Source organism: Rhinolophus sinicus, chromosome 14 (assembly GCF_057876585.1).
Source record: "Rhinolophus sinicus isolate RSI-liver-muscle chromosome 14, RSI-T2T, whole genome shotgun sequence".
In the NCBI taxonomy this organism is placed as follows: Eukaryota; Metazoa; Chordata; class Mammalia; order Chiroptera; family Rhinolophidae; genus Rhinolophus; species Rhinolophus sinicus.
The window spans coordinates 112738585-112759338 of record NC_142514.1 but is presented as its reverse complement, the minus strand read 5'-3'; the positions used below and the strand labels follow the sequence as shown (position 1 = coordinate 112759338).

Here is a 20754-nt window from a genome sequence, read left to right as displayed (position 1 = left end):
CCTCCTCCCAATTCCTTTGCCAAGTGTTCTGGACAAGAACAATCTATTTACAGATATTGAAACAATCTGATTAGCCATAGATAAGAGAATAGCTAAATAAGTTAGAGATATTTTATTCTTGTTCACCACTGTGTCTCAGCATGGGAACTCAGTAATTATTTGTTAAATGAATGACTAGATCAATGAAATATTATGTAGCCCTTAAAAATATGTCCTTATTTATTGATATAAAAATCCATTTATTAAATGCAAAATAGTCACAAAACAGAAAAGTATGATCTCCATTTTCGTCTTTAAATAATTGATCTATTTAGATCAGAGGAACAGAATAGAGTGCCCAGAAATAAATCCATGCCTTTATGGTTATTTAATCTATGACAAAGAAGCAATAATTTATGTTAGGGTAAAAACAGTCTATTCAATAAACAGTGCTGAGAAAACTGGACAAATACGTGCAAAAAAAAAAAAAAAAGAAAAGAAAAGAAAGAAACTGGACCACTTTCTTACTCTATATACAAGAATAAACTCAAAATAGATTAAAGACTTAAATGACCCAAAACCACAAAACTCCTAGAAGAAAATACAGGAAGTAAACTCTCAGACATTATCTTAGCAATATTTTTACTGATATATCTCCTTGGACAAGGGAAACAAAAAAAATAAATAAATAAACAAGTGGGACTACATCAAACTAAAAAGTTTTTTCACAGCAAAAGAAACTATCCACAAAACGAAAAGACATCCTACTGAATGGGAGAAGATATTTGCCAATGATACATCTGATAATGCGCTAATATTTAAAATTTATAAAAAATTCATACAACTCAACATCAAAAAAACAAACAACCCAATTGAAAAATGGGCAGAGGACATTAAGAGACATTTCTCTAATGAGGACATACAGATGGCCAAAAGACATGAAAGATGCTAAAAGTCACTAATGCAAACAAAAATCATAATGAGCTACCACCTCACTCCTGTCAGAATGGCTGTCATCAGTAAATCAACAAAGTGTTGGCGAGAATGTGGAGAAAAGGCAACACTAGTGCACTGTTGGTGGGATTGCAAACTGGTATAGCCACTATGGAAAACAATATGGAGGTGCCTCAAAAAATTAAAAATAGAACTACTTTATGACCCAGTAATTCCACTCTTGGGTATCTATCCAAAGAAATCCAAAACACTAATTTGAAAAAATATATGTACCCCTATGTTTACTGTAGTGCAATTTACAATAGCCAAGACATGGAAGCAACCAAAATGCCCATGAATAGGCGATTGGATAAAGAAATTGTGGTACATTTATACAATGGACTATCACTCTGCCATAAAAAAGAAAAAAAATCTTACCACTTGCAACATCATGGATGGGCCTAGAGGATATTATACCAAGTGAAATAAGCCAGACTGAGAACGACAAATACCATCTGATCTCATTTATATGTGGAACCTAGAGAACAGAATAAATGAACAAATAAAACAGAAATAGACTCATAGATATAGAGAACAAACTGATGATTGCTAGATGGGAGGGGGTTGGGGGATAGGTGAGAAAGGTGAAGGGATTAGGAAGTACAAACTGGTAGTTACAAAATAGTCATGGGGATGTGAAATACAATATGGGCAATATAATCAATTATGTTGTAAAACTATGTGTGCTGTTAGATGGGTACCAGACTTATCAGGGGGATCACTTCATAAATTAGATAAATGCTTAACCACTGTGCTGTATTCATATACCTGAAACTAATATAAAATAATATTGAACGTCAACTATAATTAATATATTGAGAGGGTGCCAAAAAATGTATACACATTTTAAGAAAGGAAAAAATTGTATTAAAATTGTAATACTCAACATATACTGATAACAAAAGATGAAGACAAGTCACGTTTGACTTCTGCAATTACAAGAGGTGCTCAAAATTACCATCAGCATAATTTTAATGCAGTTTTTTCCTTTCTTAAAATGTTAATACATTTTTTTTGCACCCTCTGTATCTACAATATAGTCACGGGATGTAAAGTACAGCATAGGGAATATAGCCAATGGTACTGTAATAGCTATATACAGTGTCAGAAGGGTAGTAGACTCATTGGGGCTATCACTGTCAAGTGTGTAAATGTTTAATAATTATGTTGTTTTGTACACCTGAAATCAATAATAAAACATAATAAATAATGGATGTCCCTGAAATAAAAAATGGTGATCTCTTTATATGCACATATATGCATAAATTCTAAGAAAATACACACCAAAGTGGTAACAGTCTCTTAGTAATCAGATTATGATTGGCCTTTGTCTTCCCCTTTGTAATTTACTGAACTTCACTATATCTTTTTGCAATACACATGTATATTTTTATTATTTATTATTTTCAGGTCAGCATGTATTTCTTTTATAAATAGAAAAAAAGGAAATAAAACTCTTTTAATGGGACACTAATGAGAAGCTAAGTGGCCAAAGGTAAAGAGGAAAAAAAATAGTAATAAAGGGTAAAAATTATCCACAAACAGGTCACTGGCCTAGTCCAGAAGTGACTATTACACAAATAAACTTCTGAAAATTATACTAAGATTATGTATTGTTAACACTTCTTTTTCTAGTTAATTATCTCTCGCTACCTGCCTTATGTATCCACTTTGGTTACCATAAGAGCTGGTCTTACCACTATAATCATATTATTAAGAATTTATTATTGGTAGTCCATAGTAATTGACCATTTCCAATGGATTATCCATTCCATCTTGGTTTAAAAACAAAATGCTAAGCTTGAATGTTTTTTATCCCTTTAAGTTACTTCTCTATGTATTTCAGAGCTTCCCTATAGCATGGATCAATCAATATCTTTATCCTTATTTACAATAAAAGATTTATGACTTAACTGAGTCTGAGGGCTTTCTGAAAGTGTAATGTTTTAAATTCCCAATGGTTTGCTGCCTCTTTCCAGCAAATGAAAAATGAACTGCATAACCGAGCTTGTAGGTTGAGGACAAAGTGTAATTACTACAAAATGACAATTCAACTATGAAAAAAAACTGTAATAGGTGAATTTGCATCTGAAACACTCTTCTGAATTTTCGTGCAGTATATAAAAGAGTTCTGGATTAAACTCCTGGGATTATTGGCCTGTTGAATGCTGCAGTGAAAGAGTGAAATAGCACATTGAGGAAAATGCATTTTCTTTGTAAAAATCAGAATCTTAAGTGAAATTTCCAGTGCATCATGACACATGAGGACAGCTTGGTGGAACAATAAATGCTACTCTCCATTGCAGAAGCAATGTTTTGACAGTCCACGGCATATTTTGTAGGTCTACTGAGACCTCAGGATTGCATTAAAGGAAGGATTTAGTCTTGTTTCTATGGAAACCATAACTACTCTATAATCCTGTTAAAAAAAAAGAGTTTGCAACATGGTATCTTATTCATGATGAATAGTCTTTGCAATACATCATTGATAAATTTTTCAATCTGGATTTCAACATCTGCCTGAGAAAACTCTAAATCTATGATGACTTCACGAGAAGAAGATCAGCTGGCCACATCTGAATAAACTTTGCACTCAGGTTCATATGCTGGAAATCACAGTAGCCTCTACTTGAAGGAAAAGGGATTCTGTTCAGCACTCAGGAAAAACATTTTTACTTTAAATAACTGATGAGACACCAGTATTTTTCCCAACTAGATTTTATTTGCATTTCTTTGAATTTCTCGATTTTCTTCACCGCAAAGAGATTAATGCATTTATAATTAAGTTGCTTTAAGGATTAAGAAATGGAAAATATGTGTTGTCTATTCTACCTACTAGTTAGAAATATTTGTGCAAGTACACTAGACTATGTTTTTTACTGTTAGAGCACCAGTACCTATCATAATACCCAGCACTTAGGCGAAAAAGCAGTGATATTAATATGATAGCATTATCAGCCACCATTTTTATTGAGCAACAGCTATGTTCCAAATAGTGTGCTTAATGTTTTACATGAATTATCTCATTTAATTCTCACTGCAGCCCCATGAGTAGATACTTTGATTAGCCCCGAAGCACAGATAAGGAAATTGAGGTTTAGTAGGCCTAGGAAACTTGGCCAGCACCACACAACTATTAAAACAGCCAGAAGTGGAATTAAAAGTTTGGTCTGATTCCAAATGTGATCTGACACTGTGCTATTCTGCATATTGCTAAATGAATAAATAATTAATGATGTAACTCCTCTGAGCCTTTGTTGCCTCATCTCTAAAAAAATGAGGATGGTCTCTACCTCACAGAGGGCTTGTAATAACTCCATGGTTTATTTTATAAGCCATAAAAACCTATAAAATTTTTAGCAGTGATATTAATTATTATTGGCTCTCTGTATTTGCAAACAAGACACCATCTGGATACAATAAAAGAACAGAGCTTGAACTTATTTTTTTCTCCATGTGGGTGAATTGCTTTTAATAGAGCATCATGTGAGAGCATCACATAGACAGTGACCTGCAAAGAAATATGAGTATAAGTTGGACATTAACCCTAATGACAAAGTAGTTCTTTTATATATTCTTTTACCTTTTCTCTGTACCAAGTACCATAGATCTGGGGACTAGAAAAGTCTCTAGAAAACCGAGAGCATCCTTTAGCCAGAGCTGGTTACCACTGCAAAGCCCAAGGGAACCACACTGTTGCCGTATTCATTGTGGACGAGCTGGGTTTCTGCTGATTACAACTGGGTTTCTGTCTGATCAGGACAGAGAGCAGCGAAAAGTAGTGAGCAGCCAGGTAGGCGGGGATTTGCGGGGATGGGTGAAAAAGGTGACGGGATTAACGAATACAAATTGGCAGTTAAGAAATAGTCACAGGGATGTAAAGTACAGCGCAGGGAATACAGTCAATAAGATTGTAATAAATATGTATGGTGTCAAGGGGGTACTATACTTATCAGGGGATCACTTCATAAGTTATATAAATGTCTAATATAACATTGAATTTCAACTGTAATTGAAAATTTAAAAAAAATTTTTTTTTAAATAATGAGTAGCAAAGGAGCACCTAGTCAACATTTGTTAATCAATTGATGACATGGCTGATGATGACATGTATCATTGGACACACGGTGTTTGCGTACCAGTGACTGCCCTTTGTTTCTGGTGACGGTGGGCACTTGTAAGAGCTGTCACTCATTGCGGGCCACCGTCCTGTGAGGGTGAACATGCAGATGTCGCAGTGGAACCAGAGAACCAGAGAACCAGAGACCTCAAAAGTTCTACCTTGATCCTACTGAGCTGTGTGGGACAGTGACAGCAGGAATTTGGGGACAGAGCCATGCTGGTGACACAAGCAGGATAACAGATCCAGCTTTAACCTCTAGCTGCACCACTAACTAGTGTATGGTCTTGGATAAACTACTTAATCTTTATACATTTTGGTTCCCTAATTTATAAATAGAAATAACAATACCCATGTGGAAAATAAAAAGAAAAGGGCCCAGAATGAGATGGAGAAAGGGCTCATTGAATGCACGTTGCCATTATTTGGGGAATTACCATATTTAAAGTTCTAAAATGAGAACTTACTTTTTCAATTAGCTCTTTGATTTTGTAAACCAGATACCCTCTGAATTGGAGGGACTACCATGTATATATATTAATAAAAGATTTTTAGACATTCTTCAAAAGGTTGTTTAATGTATCTATGTCTTGCCTATCATGCATCCTCTGTATTTCTAGGAACTATGGAAATGACGATAAATAGGACTCTGTCTTCAAGAAATTCACAGCAATACCTGGAACACAGTAGATGTTTAATTACTGCTTATTAAATTCGTACATGAAGGAAAAATGTCATTAAACTCAGTTTCTTGGATTCACTGGAATAAATACATACTTTGAAACTTAAAACTAAAATTTAAATATCAGGTCTTCTGATCTTTTGCTAGTGTCAAAATAAATTGCTCTCAGGGGAGAGGAGGCCCCTGGGTTCAATCTGTGAACTTATGGACAATATTTCTCATCCATGACTAGAAGAGGGAGCTGGACCCAAGGTCAGCAGGAATTACGTACAAAGCAACGCAGCATAGAGCATTTTGCGGCTAAGACCAGTTGACTCCAATTCCCTGATTGCAAATAATGAAAAAGCAATATATTATATTCATCACACCAAGAAGTTAAAGTTAATGCCATTAGTACATAGTCTTTGGAAAATTAATGCTGCAGAAATCATCGTCCCTGTATCTCAACATCATTAAATTGCAAAATTTTAGTGTTGAAGAGATCTTAAGGATCAAATTTTACCTAACATCTTCATTACAGATGTATAGTGTAAAGTCCAGAGAGCTTAAAAGGCTTTCTGTGATCACCGAGCTAGCCCAGTGACATAGCTAGGGCCAGAATCCAACAAACCAGTAATAAGAAAACTAGCATGTTCTGAGTGCTTACTACGTGCCAGGTGGTACTACCTGGGACAATTCTTTCTGCCACTAGAATCTTTAAAAAAAAAAAAAAGGAAGCATACAGGTAGATTTGTCAAAAAATTTTGCTTCCATTTGTAGAAAAAAAAATTTCTTTTTGATATGGCCAAACATGGATTTCCTATTATTGGTTCTTTGTCTATTAGGGATTTAAGGTCCTGATATATTTGAAAACCACTTTCCCTTTTAAGTATTTGCATGTCTCTTAGCAAACAAGAGAATCCAAATGATTCTTGTATAACAACACATGCTAATTTAAGGAGGGTGCAACTTTAACAAGGATTCTATTGTTTCTAAAGCGGGGAAGGACTACATGGAATGTGACCACACAACTACAGGAGAACAGGTAAATGACACAAGGCTGGGAAGTGAAAAGTCACTCCCTTTCGTTTCCTGTCCTTACATCCCTCTACCCTCCTGAGTCTTCTCCTAACCATATAAAAGGATGTGCCCAGAAAAAATATGCCTTCAAAAACTTTAAGATAAATGTGGCAAGTAAGGTTTACTCCAAACCAAGTCAGCTACTCTGTCTTGTTTGAGCTACTTTAGAAGATAGTAAATCAGCTCAGATGGTCTCGAAGCCTTTTTACAGGGCCCATCTCAGGGAAGCTGTTTCAGTATCCTGCTGCTGGCACTTTTGGGAACTGAACTCCCCTGAAAAGTACAGTCTAAAGCAGACCACGTTAGAGCAGATGCCTGAAATTGCTACTGTGTTGAATCGATTATACTGTAGCATCAATATTTTACAGTAGTAAGGAATAACAGAATTAGACATGCATTAAGCTTGGGAAGACTTTTCGTCATTTCAAATATGTTTTATCCTCTTGTCCATTTTCAAAAGTCCAGGACTGACGGTTACTTTTGCCTTCACTCCAGCCATCTAATTGTACTGCTTACTTTCCTATCCCTTCCAGATGTTCCCCTCCCTCCTATCACGCTGGTCTCTAAACATTTTCCAAATGAGCAGCTATCACGCTGGTCTCCAAGCCCTTGCTGGCAAAGTTTCCACTTCCTGAACACATCATCTGCATTCTTATTCTGTCAAAGTAGTAAGGCAGGTAAACTCACACAGTCCCAAAGGTCGTGATAGAAAAGAGACAGATACTTTAACTCTTAGCTGTTTAAACACTCTAATTACCTCCGCATTCCTAAATAATTTATGCACAGTATTACCTCTTGAATTTTAAACATTATCTACTGACTTGCTCTTATAGTAGAAGAGAATTAGTTCTCTTACTATATCCTCCATATTTTTAATCACAAATTTTAGTCACTATTTGACTGTGTTAAAATTGTTTATACTGAGCCAAGTAGCAAACTATGACTATGGTTCCTTCCTTGTACAAATGTTTTTCCCCTAGAGTTAATAAGTATCTCATTTTGTCATTAATTTAGTTTTTTAATTTCTTAATTTTCTTTCCACATCCTCTGAAAGCTCTACAAAATGCTGCTTAATACAATTTTCCTCTTGGTAAAACCTGTCAGATAACCTACTAAGTCCATTTCTCTCCTGGAGACATCCTTCCTGGAGCCCTCCCTTTTCCTGATACAGTCTGGACTGGTTGGCCCCAGCCCTGGTGTGAACTTGAACTCCTTGCCTCTCTCTTGTATTGAATTCTGTTTTCACACTCAATTGTCTTCCTCTTTCTTGCTTTAGCCTTCAATTTAATAGAGAACTTCTAGGATCTTCTTGAAATAGGGCACTTGGTAGACATATTTTTTAAATTGTGCATGCCTGGAATATTTTTATTTTACTTCATACCAGAATGATCATTTTGTTTGGTTTAGAATTCTATGTCAAAAATCATTTTCCTTCAGAATTTTGGAAACCTTTTCTAGTATCTTCTGACATCCAGCGTTGGTACTGAGCATTGTAATGCCATTCTGATTCCCAGTTCTTTGTAAGTGATCTTGTTTTCTTCTCTCTGGAAGTTTTCGAATCTCTTTTAACCCCAGTGTTGGGAAATTTCATGATGCTGTGCCTTCTGTTAATTATACTGGGTACTTGACAGGCATTTTCAATCAACAAATTCATATCTTTCATTTCCAGGGAAATTTTTGTATTATTGTGTTGACTCCTTTCTTCCCTCCTGCTTGTCTTCTGGAACCTTCATTTTGATGCTAGAGTTCCAGGCCTGATTCTGTAGCTTTTTTATCACCGCTTCTATTCTCTACTGCTTTTATTCCACTTTCTGGAAAATGTCTTATGTTTGCTATCCTCCTTACTATTACTCTTTTCTTCCTGTCTGCAGCGCCTATTAGTCCAACATTGAATTTATCCTCTAATTTTCTTAACTTTTTATTGTTCATTCTTTGAATCATTTAAAATCTAATTTCTGGGAGATTTGTTTAACCTTTACATGTTACTATTTTGTTATTTAAAAAAAAATTTTCCAAGAGTACTTTACTGTTTTCTGATCATCTTATAGCATCCTAAGTCTTATGAATACAAAAAAGTCTCACCTCTCCAGGCCACTCTATCATTTCTTCTACTCTCTGCATTTTTATTATTGCTTATTTTGTCTTTCATGTTCCAGAGCCATCTGGGGAAACAGGCTTCATCTTTCCATTTTTGCACTTTTACATAGTCCCTCAGTTTTATGTCTGATGCCACACCCTTGCCCCCTCTCTAGGTCTAAGAGCTCAGCTAAGGGGGGCCAGAGAGGCAGTCACCACGCAGAGTAAGGATTTTGCTTCTTATACAAACTTTCTAAGAACCCCAGCTTTTCAGCCTTCTAACTCATTCATCGACCTCCAGCCTCACACCTTCTGGGTACCTGGTACGTCCAATGACTGAAACTTTTTGTACATCGGTGGAATAAACTGGCTTATTTCTCATTGGTATCCTCTCTGTATGCACCCAAGTTTGACTTCCTCCCTGCCACCAACTTTCTTACCCTTCCTTCGTCTGCCTTTCATCCTCAGATGCTGGTTTAGAGTTACAGATGCACTTATTTCTTCTTCCCCTTGGTTTGTCTTAAATTTAGTGTTTGTTTTTTTCTAAGAGCAAAAGAGTGGAAATATCTTTATTCCCCTTTAAAACCATTATTCTCCTCTAAAATCTTTGACAGGATACTCTGGGTTATGTTTTTCTTTCCCTTTGCTCAAGTCTTAAAGTCAGAGTGTAAGTGACCACTGTGGTTTCCCAGGAGTTGCCCACCTTGTCTGTACCCTTTCACTGTGGTCTGGTCAAATTCCAACTGCTTTCATCTACTTCTCTCTGCTTGAGGGAACTTTCTGGAACTGCAGAAGCTGTCTACCTGTGTATACATGGCAGTCCAGAAAGAACGGGAAGTTATCACCCACTCAAAGCATCTCCCCATGGATAACACTTGGGAGCTGATGTAGAAATACCCAAAGTACCTTAGCCCTGTGGTGATAAAATAATGAAGTGTGTGTTCTTTTCTTTCTTTCTCTATCTTTCCTTCTTTCTTTCCTTCCTTCCTTCTTTCCTTCCTTCCTTCCTTTCTTTCTTTTATCCCTTCCCTCCCCTCCCCTCCCCTCCCCTCCCCTCCCCTCCTTTCTCATAGTTTTGGGATTAAGCTCCAGCTGCTTACAATGGTGGACAACTTAATGGTGGACCCACTTATGGGAGAACCAAATATAAAACAATTGGTAGCATAAGTGCTCCTAGAAGAAGAGCCTCAGGAATTGGATCACTCAAGGCCAAATGACAACCAGAACACTGCTGTTGACAGTGGGGTTTTGATGATGCCTAAGCATGCCAAAGCATCACAATCACTAAGACTGTCATCTGGGGTAAATGGAGATGGGATCCAGATGGAAGGGGACACACTAGCTTGTGCAATCTCTCCAGCATGGGGGATATATGGTAATTAGAAGCAATATTAAGTTGGTGGGTTGCTCTTATGTGCCACTGATCACTGAAGAAAGAAAATGACAAGCTCAAGTCACATCAGCTAAGGTGATAGTAGAAAATCAGAAATACATTCTAAAAGTGATGAAAGGGACCTTTAGCTTCTGCCCAGATTCTCAGCATCTTGTCCCCAAGCCAAAAATCAGATGGTCTGAGGGTAGAAGTGGCATGCAGCTTACTTTATCGCTGAAAGGCTTCAAACTCTGACTTCCTCAGCAATTCTCCAGTGCCTTCAAAGACATTTATTTCCTCTATTTTATCTTATTGTCGTGCGGGAGACCCTGCTCGCTGCGCCATTTGTCGTGCGCGGAGGCCTTCTCGCCGCGCCATCTTTCAGGCGGGGCGGCCTGCGGGGTCTCTGCTCCTGCTCCCCACACAAGAACGCAGGATACAGTGAGGCCGAAAAGGAACACCCACGGAGCCATAGGTAGGGGAGCCATACCACCACGGTCTCACTGGAGGCTGGGCCCACCGGACGCGTGCCCTGCCGTCCCCTTTCCGCCAACCGCCCGACCGGCGACTCTTCTCCACTCTCTCCACTGTTCCTCTCTCTCGGCCCTCCTCTTCCGCTCTCCTCGGCCCTCCTCTTCGGCTCTGCTCGGCTCTGCTCGGCTCCTCGGCAATCCTCCGCAATCCTTCGTAGCCGCAGCAGTTATACCAGCGGCCAATTGGCTAACCGGCCACAGCCGACGGCCAATCAGCCACAGCTGATGGCCATTTACCACCTGAGCCAGCACCCCTCCACGTGAGGCTGAGAGCCTGTAAACTACTTTCTGGGGCTCTGTCCCCACACTTATTTTTTCAGTTTTTCTCAGTAAAAGTATTTGCCTGCTACAAGATACTCCATCATAACAGTTTCTACTTAAATACTTTAATCTTCTCTTTCCATAAAAATCTATTATTTCACATTTCAAGTAATTTCACTAAAAATTGTTCATCATATGTACTAAAAATTCTACCAACAGTTACATTCAAAGTGAATTTAGTGTTGCAGAACATTTGAAATGCTTGATATAAGAAACAATTTTTACTGTGATAAATTGTAATGGAGTTATAGAATATGTATCATTTTTGCCATTTTCCCACTAAATGCCAATATATCCCAATCATTATGGCAACAAAAAAGATTTCACTACAAAATACCAAATTTCCCTGAAGTGAACAATGTCCTTTCTCTGGGAACTATTGGTCTCTGACAAACACTGTAATCCCTTGTGTGGGGACAGAGTCCCAGAGAGCAGTTTCCAGGCTCTCAGCCTCACGTGGAAAGGTGCTGGCTCGGGTAGTAGATGGCCGTCAGCTGTGGCTAATTGGCCATCAGGTGTATCCAGTTAGCCAATTAGCCACTGATGTAACTGCTGTGTCTGCGCTGGGGAGTCGAGAGTCGAGTTGGTTGGGTGGCAGGCAGAGAAGCGGACAGCAGGTTGCATGTCGTGTGACTCCAGCCTCCAGTGAGACTGTAGTGGTATAACTCCGCTATCTATGGCTCCGTGGGTGTCCCTTTTTGGCCTCACCACATCCTGCATTCTTATGTGTGGAGCGGGACTAGAGGCCCCGCAGGTCGCCTCGCATGACAAATGGCGGAGCGGGCAGGGTCTCCCGCACGACACCTTGTCAATGATTATTTCAGGAATCTAGACATAGGCAATCAACTCATGGCATTTCTCTAACATAAGTTAATGGTCCAGAGGGAGGCTCATGGTCTAAATTGGTGCAAAAGAATGACTGAAAATATAACCTGGGTTCTTGATGCCATGTGGTGCTGCTTAATCAACCAACCTTAAAGCCCATCCTACCTCTGGACTTCTAGCTGTGTGAGATAGTTACATTATTGTTTAAGATAGTTTGAGAAAGGCTTTCTCTAACTTGCAGTTTAAAATGTTTTAACCGATACAAGTGGAGAAAACTCACTCTCTCCTCTGTTATACCAAGTAATATAGGTGTGACCTCAACTTACATGGCCTATCAGCAAAACAAAATTCCTGCCTTCCATCCTTAGGAGACAGTTTATCAATCACCTGTGGCCAATTGAGCATTGTTTTAGGCTTTTCAAGGGAAATAGAAATATATACACACACATGTACATGCACACACACACACACACACACTACATATATATATATATATATGTATATGTATATATTTGGATTTATTATAAGAAATTGGCTCATGTGAATATGGAGGCAGGCAAGTCCCAAAATGTACAAGTGAGTTGGCAAGCTCAAGACCCAGGAAGAGTCAATTTGAGTCTAAAGGCAGGAAAAAAAGCCATTGTTCCACTTTGAAGACAGTTAGGAAATAATTCTTTCTTACTCAGGAAAGGGATAGTTTTTTGTTCTATTCAGGCTTTCAACTGATTGGGAGGGCAATCTGCTTTAGTCAGTGTTGGAGGAGGTCATCAAGAAGATGTGACCTGTGGCTGACTTGAGAGCTGGATTCGGGCAATCAGAGGCCCCTCACCCCTTCCCCTGTCCTTGGAATGTACATTCCACCCACCATTCCCACAGGAGGAGCTGTTCCGAGGACATAGCCTTGAGAGAGCAATGTGTTGTTGAGAACATCTGAACTGAATATGTGAGTAAACCCAGTTAAGACCTCTATAAACTTTTAAGATTCTGGAGGCTGGGTGCGGAGATCTATTATGCATCTTGTGGTCACCCAAGATAAGCCTTGTATGTTAAGTTCCCTTGCTCATTAAACCTGCCACTGACCAATCTTGAGGGCCTATCTCTTTTTTCAGTCTTTCCTTGTCTTTCATGTAACTGGGGGCCAGTTTGGGAACCAATAGTCAGTCTACTGACTTAAATGTTAATCTCATCCTAAAACACCCTCACGGAAACATCCAAAATAATGTTTGAACAAATATCTCAGCACCCTGTGGCCCTGTCAAGTTGACACATGAAATTAACAATCACAAACAAGCACATTTAGAAATCTTATTCTACCTCACCCAAGTAGTTTATCAAATAATTATTGCCAACTACACCTCATACTCACCTGAGAAAAGTTTTGAATAAACATTTATACTGTCCCTTATCTCCTTACACTTGTAGTGGTATTGTAGTATCCTTTACAAATTGATGGCCAGCCAATTGCCACCTTGACTTGCTCCTTATTTGACTTTGCTTAAAGTGCTTTAAATAAAACTAGTTATAATCACAACTATTTTTAACAAATGAACAAACAATCAAGGAGTACCCTATGACAAACTTTAGTTCTAGCTCTTAAAAGTCCATCTTGAAATAACTGAAAAGTGCTCTGAAGCTAATCAGACAGTTGAATTAATGAATAAGCTATTGTGTACAAATTAAACCAACATAGTACATGGCAGAAGAGAGCAGATCGGAGGGGGAAATTATGTAAATTCTCTGCAAGTAGGTAAATACCTCCCTCTAATTGGAAAAAGAAAGAAATAGAGGTCCATAAGTAAGGGCAAGTTGTGTCTTGTTTGAGGTGGAGAGAACTGAAGAAGAGGAGAAAAGAACTGAATTAAGGCCATTCTTTCCCCAGTCTAGTCCTCTAATCATTCCATTTCTCTCCATCTCTCCTGCCATTCCACACCTCAGGCCACCAGCATCATACCCAAAATCACTGGGCCTCCTAACGGCTCTCTTGGCATCCTGGATTGCATCCATTCACTATACTACAGTCAAGTCATTCTTCCAAATGATAACCATGGTCTGGTTATTTCCCTGCTTCAAACTCTTCCGTAATATCTTCTATTCTCAGAATAACATCTTAATTCCTTATCAAGATGAACAAACCTTTCTCAATCTGGACCCTGCATATACCTACATCTGTAATCAATTGGGCACTGCTTGCACCTTATGCTCCAGCCATTCTCAAATATTTTCAATTCTAGGAAGGTACCATGCTCTCACTCACCTTCAGATTTTGTAAATGCTTCTCTTTTTTACCTATGATTCAGTTAGGATTAAGTTGTGCTGCAAGTGACAGTGACTTACACAAGATAGTTTATTTCTTGCTCACATATTCAAGTCACCACCAAGGGCTGTTGCGGAAACTCTGATGCAAGGCGTCAGGGCTGAGGACTAATTTGTTCTTATGCTCTGCCTGGCCTCCATGCCTAAGCTGACTCTAAGGTTTAACATAGTTACCCTAGCTTCAGTTATCACAACTGCATTGCCTTGAGAAGGAATGAAAAATGGAGATGAGAAATACATGTCTCTTTCCTTTAAGAATACAGCCTGCAAGGAGCTCCCACTGTTTGTGCTTATATCTCACTGGCCAGAATATCATTACATGCAAGTCCTAACTTCAAGGGAGGCTGAGAAATGTGTTTTATGTTTTGGGCAGCCACGTTCCTGGCTAACATTCTACAATTCTATGATTGAAATAAAGGAAAATGGATATTGAGAGACAACTAGCAGAGACTGATGTCACCTAACCTGCACTGTCTTTTCTGCCATGTAGCCTGGCTACTTCTTGGACATTGTAGGTCTCAGCCTCACTGTCACCTTTTACAGAAAGCCTTCCTGAACCCTTAGCTCAAGTCTAGGTTAAATGACCTTCTTTTATGCTCCCACAGTCCCCGTCCCTCCATCCCCAGTCAATCTACTAACCACCCCCTCCACATACCCTATTATGGACCGAATGTTTGTGTCCTCCCCAAGTTCATATATTAAAAACCTAATGCCCAATGTGATGATATGAGGATATGGAGGCTCTGGAAGGTGATTAGGGCATGAGGGTGCTGCCCTTATAAAAGAGACCCCAGAGAACTTTCTCTCCCCTTCTGCCACTTAAGAACATAGCAAGAAGACGGCTGCCTATGAAGGAGGCTGACTATGAACCTCACCGGATATTAACTCTGCTGATGCCTTGATCTTGACTTCCTGGCCTCCAGAACTGTGAGAAATACATTTCTGCTATTTGTAAGTCATCCAGTCTTCTGTTACAGCAGCCTGAATGGACTGAAACACAGGCTAAGTGATTTGCCCGGATCATAAAACAATAGGGGGTATAATTGGTATCTAGAGACAGATTGCCCTGAGCCACTTCCTTAAATTTACCTTGTAATATTTCCCCACTAATCTCTGTGGGGGCAGTAAATTGCCAATCTCAGTTACCATTGCTTTACCATTACCTAGCCCAAAGCCTGACACTTAGTAAGGTCCAAAAACTATTGTTAAATCAATGAAAAGGCAAATAACAATGCCTCTCACTGAAATCTGCAGCTGGCCTGTATTATCTCCAGCCCCAGGCAAATTATACAAGATAAAGAGTAGCTATAGCTTGATTTGTAATGAGATCATTTATTCCAGTCCCTTATTTAACAACAAAGTAAAGAAGAAAGAAAAAATATCTCACTGTGCACCTGAAATTAATAAAAAATAATAAAAAAACAAAACAAAACAAACAAACAAACAAAAAGTGATGATAGCTAAAAAAAAGAAAAAGAAAAAGAAAATATCTCACACATAAAACAAAGATCTTGAACTTGTTTTTGATACACCTAGGGACTAAGTCTTCTGGGTCCTTGTCCAAGGTACCATACAGGCTGTCGGGTGAGAGGTACACCTCTGAAATTCTAAGATGATAATAAACCCGCAGGTAAGAACACCTGCTTTAAACATAGTTATTCACAGGAATGTAAAGGGACCAATCAGTCACCATGAACCCGATCTCCTACTGCCGTTTATTGTTTAGTTAATCTGGATATAGAACTAGTTTCATGACAATGTCAAGTAATAAAACATTTCTTAAATAAAGCTTTCCAGAATGCAGTTACGTGTTTCATAGCTTTTCTTTCTCTGCGTGTACTCATTTACTTTCAGCTGGAAAACCAGTGCCTTTATATTCATTGCTCTCTTACATACTACTAAGAAACCAGGATTGTACCCTATCCTTTGGGAATGAAGCTTCCAGTTGTCTCATTCTCGACCCAGCTGAGATTTTATTGCTTTTGGTCAAAGATCACTGTGAGAGTTACATCATTTATAGGATCATTTTTAAAACCCAAGCACATTTTCTCAGATATATAAATGTAGATTTATATTTGATGAGTGCCTACATTATTTACAGCAAAGAAGAAAAATCTAAGCATGATTTAATAATGGACTCAAAGACATCCAATCATTGTGCTGATATATGACCTAAGGGCTGGGCAAAATGGGAGAGGGGTAGGTAAATTGGATCAGGGGGAATTTTAACTAGTCAAAAAGAAACTCCTCTGTGTCACCATCACCTCTCAGCTTCCCTTTCTTTCCCCACTCCAGCTCCAATTCACACCTCTACTCACAAGCCTATGTTCATAGTGAGGTACAATCATCATCTTGGATTGTTTTTTCCAAGAGATTCCGTATTTAAACATTCCATTTTAGCATCCAAACTATCAGAGTACAAGTCTCAAAATGTTAAAAACATAATTTGCATACAAATAGAGCGTGAGCATTAATGCAAGTACTAAAAGAATAACAATGTTGATTCAAAGAGAACTTGAAAAATTAAGATTTTTATTGTGAATGGGAAAAAAGGAATGCTGAAATTAGACGGCTGCATTAAATACAAAACTGATTAATATCTTTCAGGGCAACAAAAACCAGAACATTATGTGCTATCTTTTCTACAGAAAAGGAAAAATATCATTTAAAATGATCGTATTAAGTTTATAGAACTGTTTACTCAATCATACCAAGTTTATTCTCCTGAAGAGTCAAAGGATCTTTTAAGACCCATTAGACAATGTTCTTTGTATGATATTAAAACTTCACATAAACAACTCTTTGCTTTAATCCTGTCAATGCATTTCAGCCAAAGTCCACCAAGAACACACCTACAATTGAATAATTTGGGTGCATCACTTTTTGCAGCGAGGGAGAATGCTCACGTGGGGAACTGTGGGGTGTCTCAGTAAGGGGACATGAGACAGAACCTTCTACAGGATTTGGGTTTTGGTTGAGTATTTGGTGGAGGGGGTCTAAAAAAGCCAGGGTTTGACCTAGAGTAGGTGCCGTCAGAAAGCAGGGGGCAATTCTATGATTGGGTGTCTCATTAAGTATATATATATATATATGCATGCACACACACACACACACACACACACACACACACACACACACACACATATATATATATATATATATATATATATATATATATATATATATATATACATACATATAATGTTATATACACATATACACACACATATCTCATTTCAGGTACTCCTTACACTGTGACATTGACAACCCACCATTGAGACACTGGATCCATACCCACCTCCCTCTTCCTCCATCTTGACTCTGTGCTGATCTTTGTAATTATCTTGAGCAATCAAACATGGCAAAAGTGACATTGCTTGACTTCTAAGGTTAGGTCATTAAAATCAATATGATTTCCACCTGTCTGTCTATCTGTCTCTCTCATACTTGCTTGCCCTTGGAACCCAGCTACCATGTTTTAAGGAAGCACAGGCCATATAGAATAGCCTCAGGTACATGTCCCTGTTGACACAGCTGACAGCTCTAGCTAGGACCCCTGTGAAGCAGAGGCAAGTCACCCCCATCTTATCCTATCTGAATTCCTGACCCACAGATACCATGAGAGGTAATGAATGATTGCTATTTTAAGTTATGAGGTTATAGGGTGATTTGTTATGCAGCAATAGCTAACACAGATAGATTTAGCAATCAACTCCTCTCAAAAACAGATATGGGATTCTTAAAACATATACTCTATCTCCTCTTTCCACTTCTTGTTCACACGTGAGAGAATATGCAGGAAGTTCCATCACTGTCTTCTTCAAGTTAACTATGGAAGTACTAAGTTTAAAGTTGAAAAACACCACTATATTTGGTACAACCAGACTCTCAGGAAATAAACCAACTCCCACATGATTAGTGTACAAGTGTTGTCTTAACCAATGCAGTTGTCATACCATGTTCTTGATTCATCCACTGTACAGTGAGAAATACTACAAATATAAAAATTTCAATCTCTGAAGTACAAAATAAAAAGTTTGATTTGAGATTTGATGAGGTAAACTGATCTCTTCCGTCTCTTAAAACATTTTTTTTTTTTTTTTTTTTTTTTTTTTTTGGTATCATTAACCTATTTTCCTCCCCACAGGAGCCTACTAAAGGGCAGGGCGGGCAGCCAGGCCTTGAGAGCATCCAAGGAACCCTCTACTCTGAATTAAGCAAGTGTCAGACAGTCTTCTTACAATGTTTCATTTAATACCACATGAACCCTGTGCAGTTAATTTAATTCCCATATTACACATGAGGAAACTCAAGCACAGAAAACTGGACGGAGGCTCTTCCTAAACACATCAACTCAAGTGAATTCAAATATACACATTCAGTCAAAATATAAGGCAAAATACTTGTTTTTAACAGTGCCTATGGCTCCAGACATTTCACTGAATGAGCATTTGCTTCAGAAGTCAAGTGGTATCTCAAAGAGAAAAGATTGGACCTTAAAGAGTATATGACCACACAGAAACCCTTGAGTTTGTACTGAAAGAAGGTGAAGACGTGTCAGAGGTAACTTTGACTATGCACACTGACTTGACAACCTGACCCTCATCACCAGTAAGCCCCCACATGGTAGTAATTTATCCAAAGTCACAAAACTAGAAGGTGGTGAAGCTAAGGTTCAAACTCGGGTCCACTGGACTCAAAATCCCATGCATAATTTACTCCACTGTGTCTATGCTTTCTCTACTGATCCATTATGTTTACTTTACAGATTTGCATGCCTGCCTGCTTGGGGATAACACATCTGTAATCATCAATATCAGGACCATAACAACAGAAAGCATTGGAGAGTGGGTCAGAGTAGATCATTGGTTGAGAGCAAGGGATATAGACCCAAGCTGCCTGGGTTTCAATCCCAGCTCTGCCATTTACCTGCTGTGTGAGTGTTCTGGTTATCTATTTTGTATAATAAGCCACCCTAAAACTTTGTGATTTAAAGCAATAATGAATTATTAGCTTTCATGGTTTAGTGGGCTGACTGGGTTTAGCTGGGTAATTCTTGCTCCGAGTGTCTTACACAGTTGCAATCAGGTGTTGACTGGGGCTACAATCGGTCATCTGAAAGCTCAACTGGGTTAGACATGGAAAGGGGATTTTATGGCTGGTAGATCATCTGGGGCTGTCAACCAGAGCACATCGACATGGGCCTCCCATTGAATTCCTCAGCTTTGTACAGGTGACTGGGTTCAGAGAGGGAGATCCCAAGGGAAAGTATTCCAAGAAAACAGGGAAGAATCTATAAGGCTACCTATGCATTAGCCCTGGAAGTCATGTGACATTACATGTGCCATATTTTGTTGTTCAAACATGAGTCACAGAGGCCAGAAGAGATTCAAGGTATCAGGAGGCACAGTTCATTAGAAGCCTCATCTTTGGAGACGAGCTACCACAGTGTCCTTGGGTAATTCATTTCAGTGCTCTGCGCTTCATTTTCTCCATTCATAGAATGGAGGTGATAAAGGTGAGTACTTTGTAGGACTGTTGTGAGGAGTCAATGAAGTAAGACATGTAACATGGTGAGAAGAGCACCTGGCACATAACAGGTACTCAGTGAAAGTTATATTGCTATTATTATTCTATCTTAGGAACACCATGTTAGATATTGGGACCGAGTGCCTCAATCGCACACTATATTGCTTTTGGAGGCTATCACCAGGACCATGATCATTCTCGGACAGAGAGCTTCACAAGGGCATCCTGGGAACTCTTTGTTAGGCTTCACGAGGCTCATTCCATTCCCACCATCTACAAATGCAGAAATTCTATCATTTGTTGTCAACATGGAATCTCGATGAGGATAGTTCAAAGCCAGCCACACTCAACAGGCTCTCATCCAGGCAGCTGAAGGAGCATACTCACCAGCTGTCTTCACAATTTTAAACATGGCTTCGAGTGACCCGTTTAGCAGTAAACTGCCTCCCATCCACTCCTGGAACAAAGCTGAGATCTTCTGTTCTTTTAGAGGTCAGCTTCAAAGACTGGAGGGCAAACAGGGACCTTGTGGTTCCCAGGAACCTTGGCCCCAAGCTGGAGAACTTTCTATACAACCAGCCAGCTGAGGTTCCTTTTGAAAAAAGGAGAAGAAAAAAAATATCACCCCAGGCTCCACATAGCTGAAAAACTGCACAGTTCTGAAGAAATCCCTGGCATAACTGGCCGATGGTCACATCCTTTATCCCAGTGCAAAGATTTTTCCCAGGCTTCTGTCACATGGACTTGTGGCATCGAAGTTTAAACATAGCTGGTAGGGAGATTAGACCCACAGTGCAAAATATGGAAGCTCCACTTAATGCAGGCTTAACGTCTTTCTTTCTAGATTCCTTCAGAACTCTCAGGAAGCAGCTGGGCATTTTGGTCTGTTCTAAAGAGAGTCACCAGTTCATCTGCCTCTAAGTGCTCAGAGCCAGCCATTTTGGTGAATGGC

General features: G+C 38.9%; 1 long non-coding RNA gene across 1 annotated transcript in view; it reads right to left on the bottom strand.

Annotated features, from left to right (window-relative positions):
* LOC109436854 (uncharacterized) overlaps positions 1–20754 on the bottom strand; it is a 182036-nt gene that overhangs the window by 145554 nt on the left and 15728 nt on the right. The window contains exon 3 of the long non-coding RNA XR_016018714.1: positions 20190–20394. This is a non-coding gene — a long non-coding RNA (uncharacterized LOC109436854). The remainder of the gene's footprint in view (positions 1–20189; positions 20395–20754) is intronic.